At 34.1% G+C, this 24144-nt stretch overlaps 2 pseudogenes; both read left to right on the forward strand.

Moving 5' to 3' along the window:
* The first annotated feature begins 8392 nt into the window (after positions 1 to 8392).
* On the forward strand, positions 8393 to 12414 carry LOC138312062 (uncharacterized; annotated as a pseudogene).
* A 7497-nt stretch (positions 12415 to 19911) lies between these two features.
* LOC138312063 (uncharacterized) lies at positions 19912 to 23307 on the forward strand (annotated as a pseudogene).
* The last annotated feature ends 837 nt before the right edge of the window (positions 23308 to 24144 follow it).

Genomic DNA, 24144 nt, shown 5'->3' on the forward strand with positions numbered 1-24144 from the left:
TAACTAACGTTTCCTTTTGAATTTAATATTATAAAATAATAATGTGTTAGGGTAACACTGTTAATAAATGATTCACAGTTTTATCGCTTATTGTTATTTGGTACCAAAAGTCTATTTTCTTTTGATATACATGTACATTGATTGATGAATGTAATTTTTTTAAAATATATTTATTGACATCAAATTTGATGTAAGATAATATATTATGCTGCTTTTATACTAACGTGGTTCAATAAAGTTGTAAATGCCTCCCTGTTTATTATTGAACTTTATTCAAGACAAACTTTTAAAAAAATGATATTTTCCAAATATATTTTGAATATAATATAATAGGAATCTGAAAGTGATCAAATATAACTTATCAAAACTTTACTGGGATTCCTTTGGGCATGGTCATTTCAGATATCGAAGTTTATCTTAAACTGTCCTTAAGTTTATTCATAAGCATTGAAACGATTAAAAAACAATCCAGCACAAAACGACTGTCAATAATGAAAGCATTTTGATGAGTGTCGATACCAAAAAGCATATGGTTTTGCTAGTTTGGGGGAAAATGTGACGCTTTTTTCGCGAACAGCTGATGTTAATGCAAAATTTATTATGTACTGAAAAATGCAATTAATTATATTAACCAGTTTTTTCAATAATGAGTTATTGGAAATTACACAAATCTCGGATAATCACTGCTTATCTGTGCATCGGAAATACAATCATGTTCATATGAAAATGTCACAAAAATTATTATTTGGTGAATTTCGCATTCTTGTTACTCTTTGAATTCTCCTACCTTTGAATTATCTTACCTTTGAATTACCTTGCCAAGAACCAGTAAATACGTGCACAAATTGAAATACATGTGCGTAACCAATATATATTATTTAAGGACCTAATTCACTAGAATTATAACTTTAACTAATTCTTCGAGGAGACTTTAATTAGGCGTGTGTTATAAAAATTGACGGTGTGATAAAACCTGGGTCATTGCAATCAGATATATTAGGTTCTGCAGCTCCATTAAATGAATGACTCGTATCGTGTAGAGTGAAGAGTAGCAAGAGGAAGACCGAAATGTGTTCCAGCAATGATTTGACAAATTATTCTTTTCCGTGATTCGTACCAAATGTTTGTAAAAATAACATCGCTGCTACTTTATGCGACATTTTGACATAAGAGTAACAGCTATAGAATGGAATAGTAAAATCGGGCCTAAAATTCTTGATGACCAATTGACTTCAATCATTGTATACGTAGGTATATGTCGACGACATATAAAGGATTACTTATATTAGATTTAAAATGTACTTGTCCAGGTAAATATTCTGAAAGACCCAACCCTGTTATATAGGCTCATCTGATTTTTTTCTCAGTTTTTTCCACTATATAAAGCGCTTGGTTGCGAGTTTGAAACCTACATCTTATACATAGGATATAGATATTTGAATAATATACAATTATGTTCTTTTGTGCTGGTGAATATCACATCATATTTACCAGCACAAAAGTCCATAACTGTTTTATATGGTCAGAGAAGTAAAACAAAACGAAGCCTAACACAAATGTATTCTGAATTTATTCAATTTTTAATAAACATGTATAAATATTTAAAAACAGAATGCACTTATTAAAACGATCTGTACGATACCTTTAAAATCTGCCGTTCTTTCTTATTTCTTTATAAATATATGTATTGTCGGTAGTAGTTTGTGTTCACAGTATCTCTGTCGCTGGGAAACTTTGAAAACTGTGTGATTAAAGAAAACGAAGCGGTTGCAGTTGGCCATCTTTTGTGTATTCCCGTCATCTGACAGATCGTGTTGCAGGTTATGACGTCATGACGTTTGTTCTAGAGGATTTCCATTTCCGCCATATCGACCAAAAACCAGTGTACATGTTTATTTCATACCAATTTAATTTCTTATGTTATACTCATTTCTATTGGTTAGATATTGTTTTTTCCATAGACCGAAGAAATTTGTATGAAGTATTATGACGTCATACATACAATTTCCGGGCATATTTTAAAAGTGGCACAGTCATTGGCCAAACTGAACTATTAGATAGGATATCAATCCGCCAAAACTCAATTTGATTCATTATCACAGTAAGTAATATCACGGAAATTAATACATAATTAGTACCTAATTGAGTTAATCTAAATTGATACTTCGAAACGAGTTTCATAATTTCAATTTGATAAAATTTTATTTCATACAAAATATGAAAAGCGGTCAAACAACAGGCTAAGCCTCAACAGGTTCTCCCCACTGTGTGATAACACAGTCACGCACTTAACATTATATACAAAATATAACTCTTTTAAAAATAAATTTAATGACGTCATACCTTTACAATTTCAGGGCCATATTTTAAAAAGTGCACACGTACATTGGCCAACTGAACTGATTAGATAGGTTTAAATCCGGCCAAATACACCTCAAATTTGATTCATTATAACAGTAAGTAATATCATCGGGTAATTTCATAATTAGTAAATATATGAGTTAATCTAAATTGATTACTTCGAAACGAGTTTCTTTAATTTCACCAAATTTCATAAAATTTTTAATTTCATCTAAATATGAAAAGCAGTCAAAACAACAGGCACTAAGCCTAAAATGGTTCTCCACCTGAGAATCACAGCGCATATTTACACAATTATATACAATATATAATCTTTTAAAATAATTTAAAGTATACTGAACAACTTACATGAGAAGATTTTAGATAATCAAAAGTCTGTAAATTAGATGATGTATAATTTCGATATATGTTTTTTAGGTGAAATTTTGTTTATGTGATAGGTACTCCTTCCACTCATGGGATACAGACCAAAAAAGTCCATTCGCAAATAGCGATCACAAGTCATCCACCCATCCACACATTAATGTCTCCTGTTAATATTATATCTAATTTATATTATTAGTTATATCACAAAACATTGTATCAAAATTTTCCAAATAATCTACATTGCTACCAGGTGGTCTGTAAATACAACCTAATAAAGACTTATTCCCACCTGTGATATAACCTCAGTCAAAGCATTTGTATATCTTCTTTTCATAACTATATTATCTTTCCGATAAATAATGACTCCTGCCCCAGGTTCACGGGCTTTTCTGTCTAGGTAGTAGATTCATACACCTTACTTGATTTTCATTCTCTGCAAACATGTTTTTTATTTCTGGTTTGTTAAAAAGTTTTGCATTAACACCAAATTTATGAAGTACATCACTTGCAGTACTTAAACTTACTAATTATTTATAATGCCTTTATTTTTATTTGAATAATTCTGGAAAACGATACAAATAATTTATGCTTTTTAAGTACTTGATGCTTTGATATAAACGTAAGTATCATAACTCATACACGACAGAAAATGGAAATACGTGAGAGCTCATCGTTAAAGCAGCAATGTGTTAAAAAAGTATGATGTTACGGTTATAGTTATTTCTGACACTAGAGGTAGATAAAATTAAAGCTTGTGAATGTTCATGTTATGACGAACACACTTTGCAAGAGTTTGGACTTACATTATCATCACGAATCTGAGATATTTTTACTCCATTATTTGTAAATAGATAACCTTGTTGATTCGACCGAACACAGTATGAACTTGTCTAGGCAGGTGAAGTGAGAATTCACCAGAGACCATACAACACCATGTAGAAGGTACTGTACAGACTTAAATTACTTATTATTTCTTCGCAAATTTATCGTTACTTTCCAGACCAAAAACGAGAGTCTTAATGTAATAGACTAATGGCGATGGCGATCATCATAACGCCCGAGCAACTGGTATTACGTCATCAGCCGTTACAACGATTATAATAATAACATGGAAAACCAATACACAATACCATATGATTTTTAATGGAAGGATATTTCACAAGTTCAAACTCGGATTTTGGCGAATAGGGAATGTACAATACGTATTTTTCTTGGAAATTCACCATTTATCACCATTAAGTATCCCAATTTGAATCATCTTCCTCGGTTTGTATTTCATTGACTTTCAGATAAGATAAGTAATCTAACGATGGACTGTACAGATTAACTTAAACTAAACAGTCCATGATCTACCAAAAGTAACAAGTGCTGAAATATTTATTTCACAGGTGGGAAGGCATGCTTTCAAATGGTTTTGATCGATTCTGATACGATAATACACAAAAATTGTTCGTATATTTTCTTAATAGTATTAATAAGATACATCTATAATGTATAATGCATACAATGTATATCACACGTTGTCGCAAATATCAACTAGATTCCATCATTGCCATTACAGTAAAGAACTTAATAGTCACACATTGGTAATGTCTTAAAAGGATGAAACCTTTTGGCAGTCTCACTAGCTCTTTAACCTTTTAATACACCTACAATTCCTATTTGTTACCATTGCGTGTTTTACTATATTTAACAAAAATAAGGTAATACACATAGTATGTTCATATCAACATTTTCGTATTATTCAATATATTATAATAGTCTCAAAATTAGTTTTTAGGTGCTAAAATAATTATCTCCAGATATATATACGTATCTAGAAGACTTTCTGTTTGAAAACGATGACTTCCCAGCATATTTCTATATAGTTTAACCCTATTAAACTACCCTCGCTTTAACACGACCAGCGACTACACATCTCTTTACATCGACCAGAAAACAGGATCAACGTAGTAAATTCAGCTTTGTTGTACCTTATATCAAATCAGTCCTACATTGTTATATAGAACATTTGAATGGTAATCACATATATACAGGTTAACGTTTATCTTGATATCCCACCTCTAATGTTAACCTTTTTTCATTAAATCCAGGCATGTGTTAAAGATATGAACTATAGAGTAAATATTCAAAACATATCTGTAAATACTAAATTCAAGATCTATGTCAAAAGTGACATTTGCAGTTTGAATATCCAAATCTACTTATTTGGGATTCTGTATATACAATGTTGTTTACACACGTACTGTAGATGTGTTTATCTGGACCTGTAGATAAACTAGTCTACATATCGAGGTAAACTAGTAAGTATTGAAAGGTTTAAAATCTACATACAGAAGGAATAAGTATAATCAATGTTTTCATTATAGATAATGTGGAACACGTGCTTTGAGTGCTTTACAGTGTGTAATTTATATCGCCTATTATATTTCTTATTTTTAGAGTGGTAATGGGATATACTATAAAAATATGATATAATTTTTAAAAGGAAAAAAAATCATACACAGTCACAAAAGAATTAGTCTCACCACAGGTTTACGCTGCGCAAAAAAATAATACTAAAAATAGCCCTGTATCCCATTTCCAGAAAATGGGGTAATTAATCTTAAAATGCTCTGAACACCACAAAAAATTCCGATCTGAATATTTCAGGGATGCATTCGTTGAATGGATGATGATTTTATTCGGTCTGTGCTCATTAGGAAATCGTGACCCGGGGATGTAGCGTGTACTTTTCCGACTAACGATTTTTACACGAATTCTCGTAATTGAACATTCGATATACAATCAAATTCGCCCATAATCTCATCATATCATATACCATAGTAACCAGTAAGGAATTGTCTTCAATGTAAGCTAAAAATATTCAGATCGGATGATTTTTGAGGTGTTCAGAGTATTTTCAAATTAAATACCCCATTTTCTGGAAATAGGATACAGGGCTAAGTAAACAACCATTCAGTATTTTTAGTTTTTTTTTTTTTTTTTTTTTTTTTGCGCGCGCGTCGTAAACCTGTGGTCTCACTACAAAAAAGGTCATGTAAATATACCAACATTTCAATTTGGACACTTAAAAGGAATTGAAAATCATTCATAAAAATACGAACAAGTAAAAAGGCATGTGTAAAAATATTAAAACTCCTGAAAGAAGTTAATAGCTAATCTGTTTGGTGAAAAGTAATTTACTGCGTGCAAAGCACATATTATTCCTATTATTCGTATTTTTTTTTTATTTTACTCTCCTTGCAACTTTTAAATTATCATGCCGCTGGCGACCGCCTAATTCTTCGTGTTAACATAACACTCTCTGACTATTACATTTTAATTATATGCTAAAAGATATTTAAGATATAGAAAAAAATAGAAAATTACCGAATCTAGATTTTCCAAAGTATAGTTATGAATAAAACATAATTATAAGTAATACATATATGAAGCCATGCATTATCAGACACGTGTATATTCCAATGCAGGAATTACTAGATGACCTTGTAATTGCTCAGAGAAAACTATATATAGAAGGGTTTTGCAGTAATTGGTGTCTTCCAGTCTAGCCAACTTTTGAGATTATAGGTGAGAAACAGGTAGGGTAACAGGTTGGCCAGGGTGGAATAGGTGTGTTTTACTATCAATACACTGAGAGCACAGGTAAACCTCAGGAAACATATCCTAGTAGAGACAATTTGATACACTTTTTATGGTATATGGAGAAATTGAAAGATATTCATTAGATGTCGATATTTGGTTAAGAATTACACAATTTTGGTTTATGTTGGTTTGTAATAAAATAAATTATCAAACCGTACATGTATGTAGCATGGTTCATGTTGATAAAAATATTATTATATCAGAAAAGTTGTGTACCACATATTAACTATTTAAAGAACGAAGTTAAACAAAAACTGTTAATAACAGTTTTATGTATACATTGGACACCTTGTCACACATTAAGTGTGTCTGAGTGAGATTTATATAGAAACATTTATCATTATACAAAATATTCCAATCTGTCGATTAAATACGATTGAATTGAAATATAAGGATTGAATCTTGCTTTTGTCGATTTCATGGGGTGATGAATTTTATTTCCCCTTGAAACAAATTCAAAATGAACTGCTCACTTCATTCAATTTGTTTCAAGTTACACATGAATGTCAATACTGATGACGCCTGTACAAACTTCAATGGACACAACTGGAGTGCATTCTCCACAGTGAAAAATGATCGATTCTTCCCGGGAGTTAGGCATCCATGCGTTAAACAGGCCCCATTAATATATGATCAATACATTGTGTTTATTTAAAAATACATGAGTATTATTTGTTAGCCTGACAGTTGATTATTAAAAAATCATTAACATTAACTTTCTAGATATATTGAATTCCAGTCATATCATATATCATATATATCCGTTCACATATACTAAATATAGATATGAACGGAAATTCAAATACATTTTCATTCTACGAAAATTAATCTTCGCGATATTGTTTTGAAACCAGAATCACGAAAAAAAAATTTGGTGACGGTATCATCGATTAGGTTTAAATCAAGAATGATTGTGAAAGATGAATACAAAAGAAGTTTTATTGTAACTGCGTTTACGAAAACTACACTTTGTGTAAAGTTATGTATCGGCAATAATGATGGCATTACTATATTTAACAATAGATAAGGTTTAAATGTTATCAATACAATAGTATAGGACACCTATATATACAGGTAATGACTTAGGAATTCCACACAATAACGGGACGGATTGCACCACACGTTTTTAGCGTTATTCGTCGTTAACATTACGTGTAGCTAAAAATTGATTACGTTCAATATTTTCATCCCGGTCTCTATGGCTGTATTATAAAACTAATATTTGATTTTTTAAATTTGTTTTTTCATGTTTTGATTTCGTGATTCATGTTACGGTATTTTAACAACCAAGGTTTTAAGAGACAAGTCACTTAATTATTTTACATAACCAAGAAGCAAATTATGGCATAAATGTATGTTCTACATTTCTTATGCAGCATATGACATAAAATATTGACAAATTCCACGTCATTTTTTAGTATTTTAATTGAGACCATTGTAATAACAACACGTTAAACAAATGAACTACATAACCACTGAGGAGGTGATAAAATTATTTTTAGGCAAGATAATTCACCTAATAAGGTAAACACACTACTGTCAGAGCAATTTGAGCAGCTCTAGACTAAAGTTGCATTACTCTACGAACAAGGGACAGGGTTCGGCATACAAGAAGTTCGACCAAAATGTGTAATGACGGAGAGCGAGCGAGTTTGAACATTTCACACGTATTTCATCACCATGGGCTTTTCTTGCATATCACAGTAAAACCGACTGATCTAATTTCCATTAAAACTGTTTTTTTCGATATATGTACAAATTTTAATGTTCTCTTGTACTGAATTGTCCCTTAAGAACATGTCAGGTTTTGGTAATTGGAAGATTTTAGAACTCTGGGATTCATTTAAAAGGGACATACATTATTAAAGTAAAGCAAATTGATGCATTAAATATAAATACCCACCTTTATGCTATCAGATACAGGTGTAAAATATGGTTTTCTACTTCATCATATTATTTTCTAGCAGTGAGATGTAATGCAGTGATTTGAATATATTTCTTTTTTCAGATTAAAAAAATGGCGACTTCTTCCAACCTAACATCATACCGCAATGTTCTTGTCTATATTGGCAAGAACCTTGAAACAGGTCAGTTAAACCTTATTTCTCCATTTTCATTAAATAAAATGTCCTTTGTCATTTTTGTGTTCTTGTGCAATTAATATCTCCTTTAAAAATACTAGTTAAAAAAGACAAACTACTTTGACAAAGTTACAGTTTGAATCATATATTTTCTAATTTTCTTGGTCGGTATATACTAAGTATCCTAATCAAAAAGTCAAACTACTTTGACACTATTGGAATTCTTATTTCTAATAACACCAACGCTGTATTCTCAATGGAAAGGTGACGTGAAAAGTGCGAAGTTTGTCATTGGCGCAAACAAAAAGTTGTTTCCCTCCGGCGATCTGAAAGGCATTAGCACTGGAGAGGAACTCATGGCACTTTTGGAGAGGAAAGGATTCATATCTGATTCCAATATTGAAAACCTGCACTCACTTTTGGGACAGATTGGCTGCATACAGCTTTCTTCCAAACAAGAGCCTTTGAAAAATAAGCTTATCCTCAGGAAAGAAGGTGAGGTGTAAATTTGCTTCTTCTCTTTATGATGGGTACATTGTAATCTAATCTGTCTAATTATATCTGTCGATAGTGTAATGTACGATGTAAATCATTTTTTAAAGTTCAGAGGTAATATTGACGTTTTTGGGTTGTGTTGTAGATTTTGACGTTTTGAGGTATTATTATTTATAGTAATACTATTTTTTCCTGTAGAATGTTTCTATCAACGTTTATCTATCAAACGTTGAATGATACTGTATACACACATAGGATGACATTTTACAAGTGTTGGTCGTCTCATTTTCCCTAAGAGAACCAGTTGTTTATCCACAAGTTGATAAATCTTCCTGCCTTGCCCATTTTTATAATACATATGTGTAAGTAGGATCGGAAGTTCGTCTGATGTTCCCGGAATATTTTCTGTTCCAAGTTTGAATATGATACTTTTTGATAGCAGAAAGTCTTGTCGCACATCTACACTTGTCGCCTTTATTACTTATTGATGCTTTTGAACAATTTTGAAAACTAATGAAACATTGATAAATTTAACGAGTTATCCTATTTGTACGAAGTAAATATAAATTCTAATTATTTTATATATTTCAACAGCGAAATGGAAAGTTGGATATGCCACCGTTCCACACTTCCTGAAAGTGAAACACTGTACCGCATTAGAAGAGGCATTGCTCGCAGAGAACATAATTGCTATTTTGGGTAAGTATCATAAAAAATCAAGCAAAGATTGCAAGATATGTAAAGTAAAGATAAACAAAGCATGAGAAAGATTACTACCATATAGCCCGCTACTTTATTTTTTGTGGGCATGATATTTTTGCGATTTTGTGGGTCATCGCTATGATTACGAATTTTTGATCCGTGAATGAGTTAAATCATATATACATTTGAAGTCAAATTGCGAAATTTTGGTTTTCTAAATTGTCATCTCCCAGTTTAAGGACGCAAAATTTGGATACGCGAAAGTAAGCGATTATACGATATGATCGCATACCTACTGTATGTAATTGATATAACAAACGTATATGTTTGCTCGAACAGGTCCACCAGCGACAGGAAAAACCCAATTGGCATGCAATTACGCACAGGAATTCTTCAAGGAGAACGGGGAATCAGTAATATGGAAGCTAGACTGTGAAGGGAGAACAGAGTTAATCAAATCAATGATTGACCTCTTAGAACGCCTTCAAATGAAACCGGAAGGCAATAACAAGGACAAGGCACATTACTTGGAGGAGATGGGACAGATGGTTCTGGATAATCTGGGAGGCCCAAAACAAGCTAGGAAAACACACTTGCTCATCTTTGACGACGTTGGCGATTCATGTAACGAAATCGTGAGCAAGATTCTGAAGATCTTCAAGGAAAGCTCACGAAATGTCAAAATTATTGCTACTATGAATGGCGATATTGGCATTGCTTGTAGAACCATGGAGGTTACTGGCTTACTAGACGAGGAAGTTATTCCTTTCTTCAGACATAGTTCAGATTCAGACAGAACGCAATCGGCTATAACAAATGCTAAGGATGAAGATATTAAAGCTTTGGCCAAATTATTCGGGAACTCGCCATTCGGTTTGATGCTATCTAAACACTACATCGAGAAATCCGGGATGGACCTTTTAGAGTTCACAAAAATGTTAAAGGAAGATGAACAATTTTTCGATGCTGCAGAAGATCACGCAGAAAACATCGGTCAGTACTACAAAAAACGACTAATTGCCGCAAACAGAATTATTTTGGAAAGGGTGGAACTAAAACTGAACGATGACGGTAAGATACTACTGTCTCTCATCCCTTTCCTACATCACGAACATATTCAAGTCGGAGTATTGTCTAGACTACTCAAGAGTGGGTCTATTCATGGCCACAAATACGAAGACAGCAATGTCATAGAAAGACTTAGAAAGTATGCTCTCTGTGACTTGAAGGGTCTTGGCCATGACCGCGTTATATCAATACACGCTTTAACACAAATGGCTCTTTTGAATCGCCTGTCCACGAAGGAGAGAAATCAGCGAATTCTTAGTTTACTTAATTTTTTCGCCACGAACATGATCATGGATTGTAGATTATGGTCATAAATGCAGACGAATATCTTGTTTATCGACCACGCTATGAATGTTCTCCGGATGGCTGAAGCGCTAAGCGACCCTTGTGACACGATCAAGGTTTTGATATGTTACGTGAGCACGCTTGTCGGTGTGACATTCCGTATCAAAGGCGTCGACAACTTCTTGGTAAATCAATACCTCACTCGAGCCATGACGCATTGCTTTCAAATGATTGGGGAAGATCCTTCTCAATTTGGATTAGACCTCTCTGGAGATACGAGGTTTGACAAAAGACACATCACAGAGCACACTAGAAAAGAAGGTATTCTGGTTGAAAAGTTAAGCTCTCTTAAAACAAAAATTCCAGACAAATTCATCAAAGAATTTATTCCCTCCATGAAACGTCCAGACAAGGACATGGAACACCTGAAGACACGGTCGAATCTACCCGGTTTTCTTTCGAAGAAGAGCTAGGAAGCGAACTGCATAGCGAGCTTGTTAAGAAGAAGCTGGCAGCACCTCTCGACGTTGTCCGCGAGTTTTTCTTTGTTGAACTGTTAATTGTCATACTTTACAACAACGGCCGAAATCACTACTTACAGAAACATTTACACAAAAAGTTTATGGAATTATCATGGGGGCTGGGCGAACACCTGAAAGAGAAATGTCCCAATTTTCTTTCAATACAGTTTTCTGAAAACTCAGAGGAACGGCCTTCTGTACAAACTACTAAAGGTTGATCAAACAAATACAACAAATGAAGAAAAGTTGATGGTACTTCGTAGTGCTGTAACAAAGTACACCTCGTTGCTTCATGACAAAGAAGATTACTTCGAATTTGGAGTTTTGAAGCTCAGTAAAGAATGTAAGAACTTTCACCACACAGCAATGTGTCGGAAATTCCTGCTCAAATGTTACTGCCGTCTGTTCGAACTGCATACTACAGAGACAGAAAAGCGAGAAACCTATGGACTGGGCATGGAATGTGCTAAGAAACTAACAGACTTAATGAAAGAAATGGTTGACTTTACTGCACTTCCTGGACTCCATGTTCAGTTAGCGAAATTTTTTATGTTAAAGTCACCAGAAGGAGGGAGTCATATAGCGAAAGCCATTGAGCATTTGGAGGAAGCAAACACAATGGAGAAGAACACGGATGTCGGATTGTCACATTTTCGTCTCCAAGCCCTGTTTGGGTTGGTCGTCTGCTATCGAGAGATCGGGGACGCGGACAGTCTGCAAAGAGCAAGAGAGACATCTCGTGCCTTCTTATCAGCAAACTGCACTCATGCAATTCACAAGAAAGCTTAAACAAAGCACACAGACATCTAAACGAAATTAATGAAATACTAAATTCCTAAGCAGTAAAATTCAGAGATTACCTTTTACTTGTCAAAATATTATTTCGCTAACTGCTGCTTAGTGCTTTAAATTCGCGGGGTCCATATTTTCTCTTGTGAGAGATGTGTCATTTTGGATAAGGTTCACACCAAACAGACGTCTCGACGATGGTACGAAAAAATTATATGTCTTGAATTTGCGGGTTTCAGTAAAACCACTAATATAGCAAAAATATACGACCCGCGAAATTTACCCGCTATACAGTGGTTTGCTACCAGCATTTAAGTTTGTTAGATTTCGCTGCTTTTTATTACATGTGTATGTCCTTTTTAGCTCAATAAGGATTAAAAGGACTATTTACTGCAGACATTCATGTGTTAATATCACCATCGAATAGGATAGATGTATAGGTTCCAACACAGAAATGTTGATGTGCAGAAAGTTCATCCTCGATACTCCAGGGGTTCCGATCACTTAAGATCTCTACACCCTGGACTATCTCATAGTAAACTGAAGGCAGCTCCAGTGAAAAAATCTGAACCAATCATAGGCCTGCAAAAATTTTCTTTGAAGACTACAGAGAGAGCAACTTCCAACTTCAAAGCCACATAGTCAACCATAATGTACCGTTATACGGCTCCAGTTTTACTATGAATATAGTCCAGGGGTCTAGAGATCATTAGTGATCGGAACACCTTGAGTATCGAGATGAAAACGGGCATGCCAAGTATTATTATACTCAAGTAATTTATCAGAACAACATGACACTTAAGAAACTTAGTTTTCAGTGCTATAACACTATAATTTTCGATAAACAATACTTGTAAACGTTTAAATAAATGAGAAAGTCTATATGTGAATGTACATCTTCTATCGTCTCAGTTTCAATGAAATACAGTCAACATAAGTTGCTTCGCCCATCTTTAATAATTCTGCCGTAAAAGTTTATCTGATAATTTTCAAATTGTGCCTATAATTTACGTACTTGCTTTTAGCAGCATAGATGTATGTTCCTACAATGTTATCAAACCATGAAAAATGCCAGCTAATACGATAATTTGATTGTTATAAGATAACAACTAGCATTTTATATGATTATACTATTCCATTGATTTATGGTAGTCCCATTAGACTGTGTATATGAATGTATATACTATTCCATCGGATGTCAGGGTAGTCATTACATTATGTAAATGAATATACTATTCCATCGGATGTCATGGTTAGTCAATTAACATTATGTAAATTATAATATCTATTCCACGGGAATGTCAGGTTCAGTCATTACACTGTGTAAATGAATTATACTATTCCACGGAATGTCAGGGCATTCATTTACACTTGTGTATATGATTATAATACTATTCCACGGGATAGTCAGGGTAGTCATTACAATTTATGTATATGATTAGAACTAATTCAACGAAATGTCAATTGTAGTCATTACAGCTGTGTATATGAATATACTATTCCACGGATGTCAGGGTTGAGTCATTACACTGTGTATAAGATTAGTATACTATTCCACGGGGTGGGGGTGGGGGTGAAGTCAGGGTAGTCATTACATAATGTATATGATTATACAATTCCACGATGTCAGGGTCGTCCCATTACATTATGTAATTAAGATTATACCATTTCCACGTGATTCAGGGTAGTCATTACATTATGTATAATGATATGATTATACAATTTCCTTGGATATCAGGGTAGTCATTACATTTTTGTATAAGATGGTTATACTATTCCAACGGAATGTCAGGGTAGTCATTACAATGATGAATATGTATTATACTATACCAACGGATGTCATGGTATGGGAGTCATTACATTATGTTATATGATTATACTATTCCCACGGATGTCAGGGTATTCATTACACATTAGGTTATAATGATTATACATTTCCACTGGATGTCAGGGTAGTCATTACACATGTAATACTGATTATAGCTATTTCCACGGATTGTCAGGGTAGTCATTAACATTATGTATAATAATGTATACTATTCCACTAATGTCAGGGTACGTCAATTACATTATGTATATGAATCTATACAAATTCCACGGATGCATGTCAGGGTAGTCATTACATTAGTGTATATGATTATACTATATCCACGGCTGTCAAGGTATTCATTACATTATGTATCATATTATACCATTCCACGGATCTGTCAGATGTAGTCCATGTACATTATGTATATGATTAGTACTATTCCACGGATGTACAGGAAAGTCATTACATTATGTATATGATATATTTACTATTCCACGGATGTCAGGGTAAGTCATTACATTATGTATATGATTATACTATTCCACGGATTGTCAGGGTAGTCATTACATTATGTATATGATTTATACTATTCCACGGCTGTCGAAGGTAGTCATTGCATTTATGTGTATATGATTAACTATTCCATTACAGGGTAGTCATAACAAAATGTATATGATTATACTATTCCACGGATGTCAGAGGTAGTCATTACATACTTATGTATATGATTAATACTATTCCACGGATGTCAGGGTAGTCATTACATTATGTAGGATGATTATACTATACCACTGATGTCAGGGTATTCATTGACAATTATGTATATGATTATACTATTCCACGGATGCGTCAGGGTAGTTCATTACATTATTGTATATGATTATACTATTCCACGGGATGTCAGGGTAGTCATTACATAATGTATATGTTATACTATTCCACGGATTGTCAGGGTAACATTACATTTGTGTATACTGTATTATACTATTCCACGGATGTCAGGGTAGTCATAACAATGTGTATATGGATTAAACCATTCCACGGATGTCAGGGTATCATTACATTATGTATCTGATTATACTATTCCACGGATGTCATGGGTAGTCATTACACTGTGTATATGGTATATACTATCTCACGTGAATGTCATTACAGTGTAGTCTATTCACATGTCAGTGTAATACATTGTATTACTGATTATACTATTCCACGGATGTCAGGGTAGTCATTACATTATGTATATGATTATACTATTCTCACGGATGTTAGGACACAGTCATTACACTGTGTATATGATTATACTATTCCACGGATGTCAGGGACAGTCATTAGCAATATGTATATGATTATAACTATTCCACGGATGTCATGGGTAGTCATTACAATATGAATATATGATTATACTATTCCAGGATGTCAGGGCAAGTCTTTACATTATGTATATGATTATACTATTCCACGGATGTTATAGGATAGTCATTACATTATGTATATGATTATACCAATTCCACGGATGTCAGTGTAGTCATTACATTATGTATATGAATTATACTATTCCACGGATGTCAGGGTAGTCATTATATTATGTATATGATTATACTATTTCCACGGATGTCAGGGTAGTCATTACATTTATGTATATGATTATACTATTCCACGGATGTCAGGGGTGGCAATCATTACATTATTATGTATATGATTATAGTATATTCCGCGGATATCAGGTAGTCATTACATATGTATATGATTATAATTAATTCCGCGGATATCAGGGTAGTTATTACACTATTATTATGATTAATACTATTCCGCGGATATCAGGGTAGTCATTAACTGTATATAGATTATAATTCAGGGTATTACTTATAATACTGATGTATTGATTTATTATTACTGAGAATGCTAGCAGGAATTGCATCACGTCATCACACACACAGTATTTATCTATTATTGTATAACGCTTCAATTTCTACGGGTTTAGTCAGCAGAGCATAAATCATATTTTTTTTGTAATACACTGACTCTTATCTCTTAAATACATCACTTTTGCATAACTGAACTGATATTCAAAATGTACACTGGTGTTTTGATGTAGGGGATACTTTCAATAGCAATGCAAATTCCCTCTGTTATTAACACAAGCCAAAATTTTTTTTAAATGGTATCGATTTCTTTCCACTAGGAATAACTAAAAGGTATATTCTTAACATTATTCAAGACTGATTCAGTATAATAGTATTGATGTAAGTCTTTTTAAATGTAAATGTTTATAGTATGCTTGAAAATACTTATTCCTCATTGTTTAACTGTAGACAATCCTGCACAAAGCACGTTGTCATTTAGTTTCCGGTCACATCGATCATCATCAAACTATTGTGTCAAAGGTCATGTCCAGTTCAGGGTCGCTATATCTACTAACCTTTTTTTTAATTTTTTTATTATCTCATTTTTACCAAAACAGTCTGTTTTTAACGTCAGTTACAGCATCTTGACGTCGCTCGATTATTGATGACGTCGACAAAATTTAATGGTAACACGAATGATCGAATCAAAATTTACATTTATCCGCCATTACGGGTTAGGAGTGTATACACTACGTGTGGTAATAACTGAATTTTCGTCCATGGTTACATTTGTTTTTTATTATTTGTTTTATAAAACCCTGCGAGTTGAATAGTCTCGCCTATTCTGGTAGAAATAGCATTCATACATTTTATATTACGATACTCACTTTGTTTGGAGTCAATCTATAATAAAATCATTATACAGGGCCATGTGATAATGCTATAATCTAAGTATATTTTTCCGACGTGCAATATATGTATTTTTCTTTTGAACGTTGATTTCCTGTGATACGTTATGTTATTATAAACCGACATGGCAAACAGCTATTTTTAGTTGTAAGTTCTAGTATTATTCTGATAATAATAATTAACATAAAATCACAATTATGGATTTTCTGCTTAGAACGTTGAATATAATAAAAATGCTTTTTTATTTACTTTTTTTGATATTCGTATTCCGTTCAATCACTAACCATAATTATCATTATGCTTGGGGATTGATCAACACAAAACAACCTTAAATCGAAACAAATTAAGACGTTTCATATAAACCGGGAAACTCCGACTTTCCTCCACCAACAAACCTGGCACATCCTAGCATGGCCCTGGCTGTTAATAGGACGTTAAATATCAAAGAAACAAGTTAACAAAGCATGACTAATTTATTGACTCGTTCCCTATCCGGGCCTCCAAACTCATGATCAACGGCACCCAATCGCCTAGCCAAACATACCTGCGCCTTCTACCACTGCGCCACATCCACATCCCCACATTTAGGACGTTAAACAAATAAACCCCCATTAGGATATCATACACTTTATATTTATCATACGATCTATCAAAGATAAAATATGGTAAAATATTACATAATATGGGCTTTAATCAACCTTGTTTAATTGTTTATAACTGGTTTAAGTAATTTCATAGTACATAGCCGCTCATGTAAGATCCTCTGTATGTACAAAGTATAAGTTACGGATAAATAACTAAGTGTCATGAGGAAATGTTTGTGCTGGCATTTGCATATGAAAGCACAAACAAGCGTACACTACCCACGCAGGCTGCTCAATGATGAGTGAAATATGTGTAAGTCACAGTGTTTATGGATTTGCACAACTGTGTTGTCACTTTCTGTTCAAACCTCATCTATGCTGCAGATCGCTATGTGTGTGTACGGATGAAGGAAGCATTAGCGACTGATTAGTTTAGCTGGATTTTACAATGGTAAGTATAATGTTCTGAACATACATTGGCATATATTGCATTACGTACGATATACGATAATTAAATGGGAATATACTTCCCTGTTTGAATGCCATAACAATATAAGGGAATCTTACCGGTAAACCAAATGACTTAATTATTGCTATATTTCCTATTTATCTTAGATAGTGTTTCTCAATAGCCGTAGGCATTTGTCAAAAATCAATGTTTTATGAATTCATTCATACAAAAAATATGTAACAATACCTAGCATGGTTTAACAAATTAGTAAATAGGGCGATTGTTGTTATCGTTGTTAGGCATTTAACATAATACATTCACTGGGCTATATATAGTAATATTCACTGACAAGCAGACAGTAAATGTATGTGTACAGCTATCATTGATTTCTCTTTGTATATATAGACGTGACAGCGTCTAACAGATCTATTTTGGTGATAAGATCGCAGTTTTGTTTACTGGTAAGATAAAATACGGCACATGCACATAGAACAAACAGTATAGGATATAATGGGATCGACTCCCTATAAATACCATTTTAGCCCAGCTCTCACATTTGCTCATGTAGAGAGAAAATTCAGTATTGTTTATGTAAAATAACTATTCATCATATACTATTTTGATTTTGTCATAATTCCATAAATTGTTTGTAAAATTTACTATAAGTTTCCCTCATACCTGCAATACAACAGTGACGTCACTGCGTCAACAAAATTACTATTTTCAAGATGAATCTTAACGTTATTTTCGGAAACTATGTTGATGTTACTATAAAGAATACAAACACAACGGATTTGGGTTAAAAACTGTCATACAGTTGCGGTTTTCTTCCAACTTTTTTCTCCAAATGGCGGGATAACAAATAGTTACAATTTCAAAATTTTAGCAACACTTCTAGGAACGGAGACATTTTTTTTTCATTTTTCATATGTGGACATCAAGGATAGGGATATTCTACCTTCGGGATCACAAAATTTTGAAAACTCCTCGACAAGCCTCGGGCTTTACAACATTTTGTGACCCTTGGGTATATACATGAAAGTGTCTTATAGTATTAATGTTCCATCATACTATTTTCAGGAGGAATAAAATGCCCAGAGAAATCATATGTAAACCGGCTTAATACATGAGCTATAAGTCGGGCGACTATGGAATCATTTGTTTCATTTACAAATATCATGTGCTAGAGCTGGAGGGTGTGGTGCAAAAATTAGAATTGAAATGTTATAGTTTTGAAATTATACAGCTTTGGAATGATACATATTCGATTTGTTGTGAGACCTACTGGAGGTTCATGTATTAAAACTTTTCTCAATGTAGCATACTTATCCTTATAATTCAATTTACTAAAGATAATATATCAAAAATTCCGAACTCACATTTGTTTATGAAATCCTTACGCCGATATATCAGCCAATCAAAAGCGACGTTACAAACAACAACTCGATTTTTCCTTTATGGGCTGATAAAGTAATATTTTAAGCCAATGAAAATGCTTGTTACAATTAATTAAATTACAACCCATTAAAGATTACAATTGTAAATTTTTTAATATCCAAAATATTTTGTAAAGTAATTTGAATGCATAGATGATAAATAAATCAAAGTAGACAAATAAAGACTATATATCTAGGAAAAACAAGAAATAAAAATAGAAAAAATAACTGTAAGAACAACAAACATCATTTTAGAACCTAGTGGGTGAAAGGATATTCAGGAAGTTTAATTTTGATACCTTGACTTATCATTTCGTATCCTCAGTAGGAGGTGGCGTCACACTCATGTGTGAAATCTGTTCGAAACTGTAGAAAGATATTTGAACGTGTATTGGGACTAGTTATAAAGCGATAGTGCAACCAACTTGGGACAAAAGATTGTGTTGTTTTGTGTGTGTGTGTTTGTGTACCATTTAAATAGAATTAGGCACGTCGCCAACTTATTTATTCAGCAATTGAATTACATTATATTCTACCTTTATTTCTGGTCTAGCGCTTCTAGAAAAACAATTTAAAATGCCGTCAAAAAGTGATTTTGATGAATTGCTCCGAAATATAAGTAAAGAATTAACAGAAAGTAAGTGGCTCTCTTAATACAGTATTACAAAATACCGCAGCTGCTTATCAAACCTATTTACTGTAAATGTGCTTACTTTAGCGGTTATCTTATTTAGTGGTTTTGCGCCAATCGTATTTTCGGTATACCTTTTATATAACTATTACAGCGCTTGTTTGCACTGCGATAACCTGTTCCAGATCGCGTATTCTCTAAAATTTGACAGTGCCAAAATAATTAATTACAATACCCCAAAAAGCATTGCTGGCTTGCTGTAGACGGTCTCTAAATCTCGTTAGCTTTACCTGTTATGAATATCACATTTACGCAATGCTGTCGATATTTCAATATTCATTGATGTGCTCTTTTACACGCAGAAAAACGTGATGAACTGAAATTTCTTGGAAGAAGCTTTTTTGACAACCTTGAGGAGACGGAGGGTTTAGAGAGATGTGCTACAGGCAAGGACGTACTGGATTTCTTCGTTAGGAAAGAAATCATCAGCAAACACAACGTTTCGAAATTACAGTCTAGTTTTGAAAATATTGGTGGCTGTAATAAAATTCGAGAAATGCTGAATCTATATACAGAAAAAATGAAAAATATTCATTCAGGTAGGTGTCAATTAATTGATTAAATACATGTAATAACAATCAAGCCGTTTGTTGCGGATTATGGAACAAAACAAGTATTATGTATGCTTTCCTGCGATCAATATTGATGAAATATATATTTTTTTGCATTCTATTTTTATGTAAGTAAATAAAATTCATGTTTAATAGGTCGACAAAGGTCGACATTTACACACAACCTTAGCAGATTGAAAAGTTCATGTCAATGAATAAGTATACATTTATATCGCTGGTATCGCAGGTGACAGACCTAACGCTTGTATCTCCGAAACGTCTGGTTATATTATCACAGTTTAAGTTTAGATCTCTTTACCTTATGCGTGAATGTTTGTTTATATTCGCAATGTAATTCATGATGATTTTTTTTATTTCAGCGCATGAGGATATATATACGTTATATTTTGGTATCATTGTTCTCTTCTTCTCGAAGGCCAATTGTTTTCTGTTTGTTTCAGCCAAGGAGAGATCCATGTGGCAAGAACTAGTTCCCAATTTTGTTGTGACACTGACATGCAAGAAAGTGAAAGAACGTGTAGAGAAAGAACATTTGGCGATACTCAGGGGTATGTTAAATTGGCTTACCAGATATGATATTTATATATCTTATCATACCTTACTCTGATAAAATAGTCAACAAATATGTAAGTAAAATTTGTTTTCCAGTCGTCTTTAACTTATCCTTATACATTACACTATTTCTTGCAGGACCACCCGCTGCAGGAAAATCCCAAACATGTTGTTGGTATGCAAGCGACTTTCGACAACACGCTAAACATATAGCATACAAGCTTCTGTGTAAAAGTAAAGACGACCTATTAACGAGCTTTAGAGGTTTTTTGGAATTTTCGAAGATGAAATTTGAACAAGAGAACGAAGGAAAAAGTGAATATGTCATACACATTGCGGAAGTTGCTATATCTTTAATAAAAACTGGCGAAAAGGATGGCAAAGTATATCTGCTCATCTTTGACGATGTTACTGAAGAGAGACATGCGGGGTAGTGGAACAAATCATTCACTCATTTCATCAAATTCACAAAGCAAGAAAATCTCAGAATGTTATGCTCTACTAACTACTCTAAGTTTTTACGAACAGTGTACTCAAAATGAAAATGTTTTTGAGGATGTTGTGGGAGTTGAGGAATCAGAGGTTTTAAAGTTTTTCAAGGAACCAATCAAACAGAAAAATTCCGAAAAAGACATTCAGGCCTTGGCAGAAACAATGGGATATCTACCCTACGGATTGGTTCTTGCAAACTCGTATATGTACACGACTGACATGTCGGTAAAGATGTACATAGACAAACTCACGGACAAAGAGTTTCTTAAACAAGTAGAGAAAGTTATGAGAGGTACCTCAGAGGAATATGCCAAAGGGCTAGTATCTGCTCAGATGCTCACAATCGAAAGAGTGGAAGAGACATCGTCGGTACATATGAAGATGCTATTACAGTTCATACCTTTCCTGCACCACCACGAAATCCCAATCCGACTTCTGAAAAAGCTACTTCCAGACAGCATGGACGACAGAGATAAAGACACTGTCGTTTTCGAGCTGATAGCGAACATTCGAAAGTATTGTATAAGCGGTGAAATTCAATTTGAGCACCAGACGCAAGCCATTTCCATACACGCTGTGACAGCATTGGTATTAGATTTGAGATTATCCAGAGAAGAGAAAGAGTCGACCATCAGGGACTTGCTCTGTTTCTTTTGCAAAAATATCAGCATTGATTGCCGGCTTCATCTAACTCTGCTCAGCAACTTAGAACTGCAGCCTCACGCTACCAAAGTTGTTCTGTGTGCTACTAAATTGAAATTAGAAAAAGAGAAAGCATGCATATTTCTAATGTGTACCCTTCATGCCGCCATTGGTGGTAACTTTTCGAGTGAGTGGAGTGGAAAGCTTGCTAGCAGACGAACATTTAAACGAAGCAAAGAAACTTGGGTTTCAGCTAATCAAAACTGATCCCGAGACGCTTAAAGATAACGGCAGAAGAAATGGAAGCATTAGACGGTATGGAATACATTGAGGATGACAGAAATCGGCGGAGACGCGCAGATAGCATTTTCCAATATTTTCTTGGCATCTTTTCGAGCCAAAACGAATATACTGGAAGTGATCCAAGGGACAGCGAGATGGAGAAGCATCGACAAAACGCAAAAATGAAAGATTTGCAAACTAAAAAGATGTTTCCAAGATCTAGTAAATGTAGCGAAAGACTTCCCTGAAGACTTGATACCAGACATCGTTATACACACAGAACGAACTGTTTCATGATTTAGATCATTGTGGAAAAAGTTGCTGAGTTTTCTGGAGACAAGAAACATGTTGATGAACGTAAAAGAGGCCGACTCAGCAATGAATTGTACAGTAAAGTCTTGCTTGACAAACAACAAGCGATGCCGCGAGATAAGCTAGGGGAAAGTAACTGTTTGTGGAAATGATGAGGTAACAATACTTTACAACAGTGGCAGAGCCCATTACTACCAAAGCAAATCACATCAACAGTTTAACACATTGTTTGCTGGAATGAACTCTTCGTGCTGGTCATACCTGCTCGGGAAATTATTGCGCGGGAGCGATATCCAGAATTCCCTTCCCGTGAAGAGTATCTGATCACGAGACGAAATGGTATCATGTACCATTGTTTGGTCAGTAGGGAAACATGTCAATGAATCCGGAAAAGAGAAGGATGATACATCCTAACACAAGATCATTTCCAAATACGTGAAGAATTGCTGAACGAAAAAGACTCGCATTACTAGAGTACGGTATCATTAACAAGTTAGCGAACACCAACGTCTCCATCACGAACGCAAGATGTGTTTGAAGCTTCTCCTCAAGTGTTACATTACCTCTAGAATAGCAGAACGCAGATGATGACGAGAACAAAAGTCGTCACTTTCAGGATGGGTAATAAACATGCCATCAAGCTGGAAAAACTTCTAGGTGACCAGACCACATGTGTCCGTGGGCTTGCCCTTCCAGGATTCCCATGTCCAAGTAAGCACGGTTTTTTCTCAATTATGGAATCGGAAAAGCGCTGAGGATCACTTTCATACTTGCCGTGAAGACACTGGAGAAAGAGTACACAAATTGCAAAGATTAATCACATTTTGCTCTTGCAGGTTCAATTTTAGACTGTGATTTGACTTGCCCTCATACGATCGCGGTACAAAGGCAAAACCTTCTCTCGAAAGAGGCTGCCGTACATATGCGGAGAAGCTGGTGTCAGATCTCTGCATGATGTGAATCTCCAATTTTCAGGAAAATATTCCAAAAATCACTGGATCCCCCTACAACTATGAAGTCAAATAGTCTGCATCGTCAAAAAAGACGGCGTGTAATACATTAAGTCTAAGGAAGAGTGCAAACTGACATGACTTGCCTTGTGAGCAGAAAGCTATGGGGGTATAAAACATCTACAACATAATAACTTTCCATCATGGGCCTGGTTGTATCAAGAGTTAAGGTGATTGGCAGTAATCACCTGGTTAGAATTTCTTGAAAATTTTTTACCTTCTTCTATTTAGCATATAAATT

This window comes from Argopecten irradians, unplaced genomic scaffold, assembly GCF_041381155.1.
Source record: "Argopecten irradians isolate NY unplaced genomic scaffold, Ai_NY scaffold_0195, whole genome shotgun sequence".
Lineage (NCBI taxonomy): Eukaryota > Metazoa > Mollusca > Bivalvia > Pectinida > Pectinidae > Argopecten > Argopecten irradians.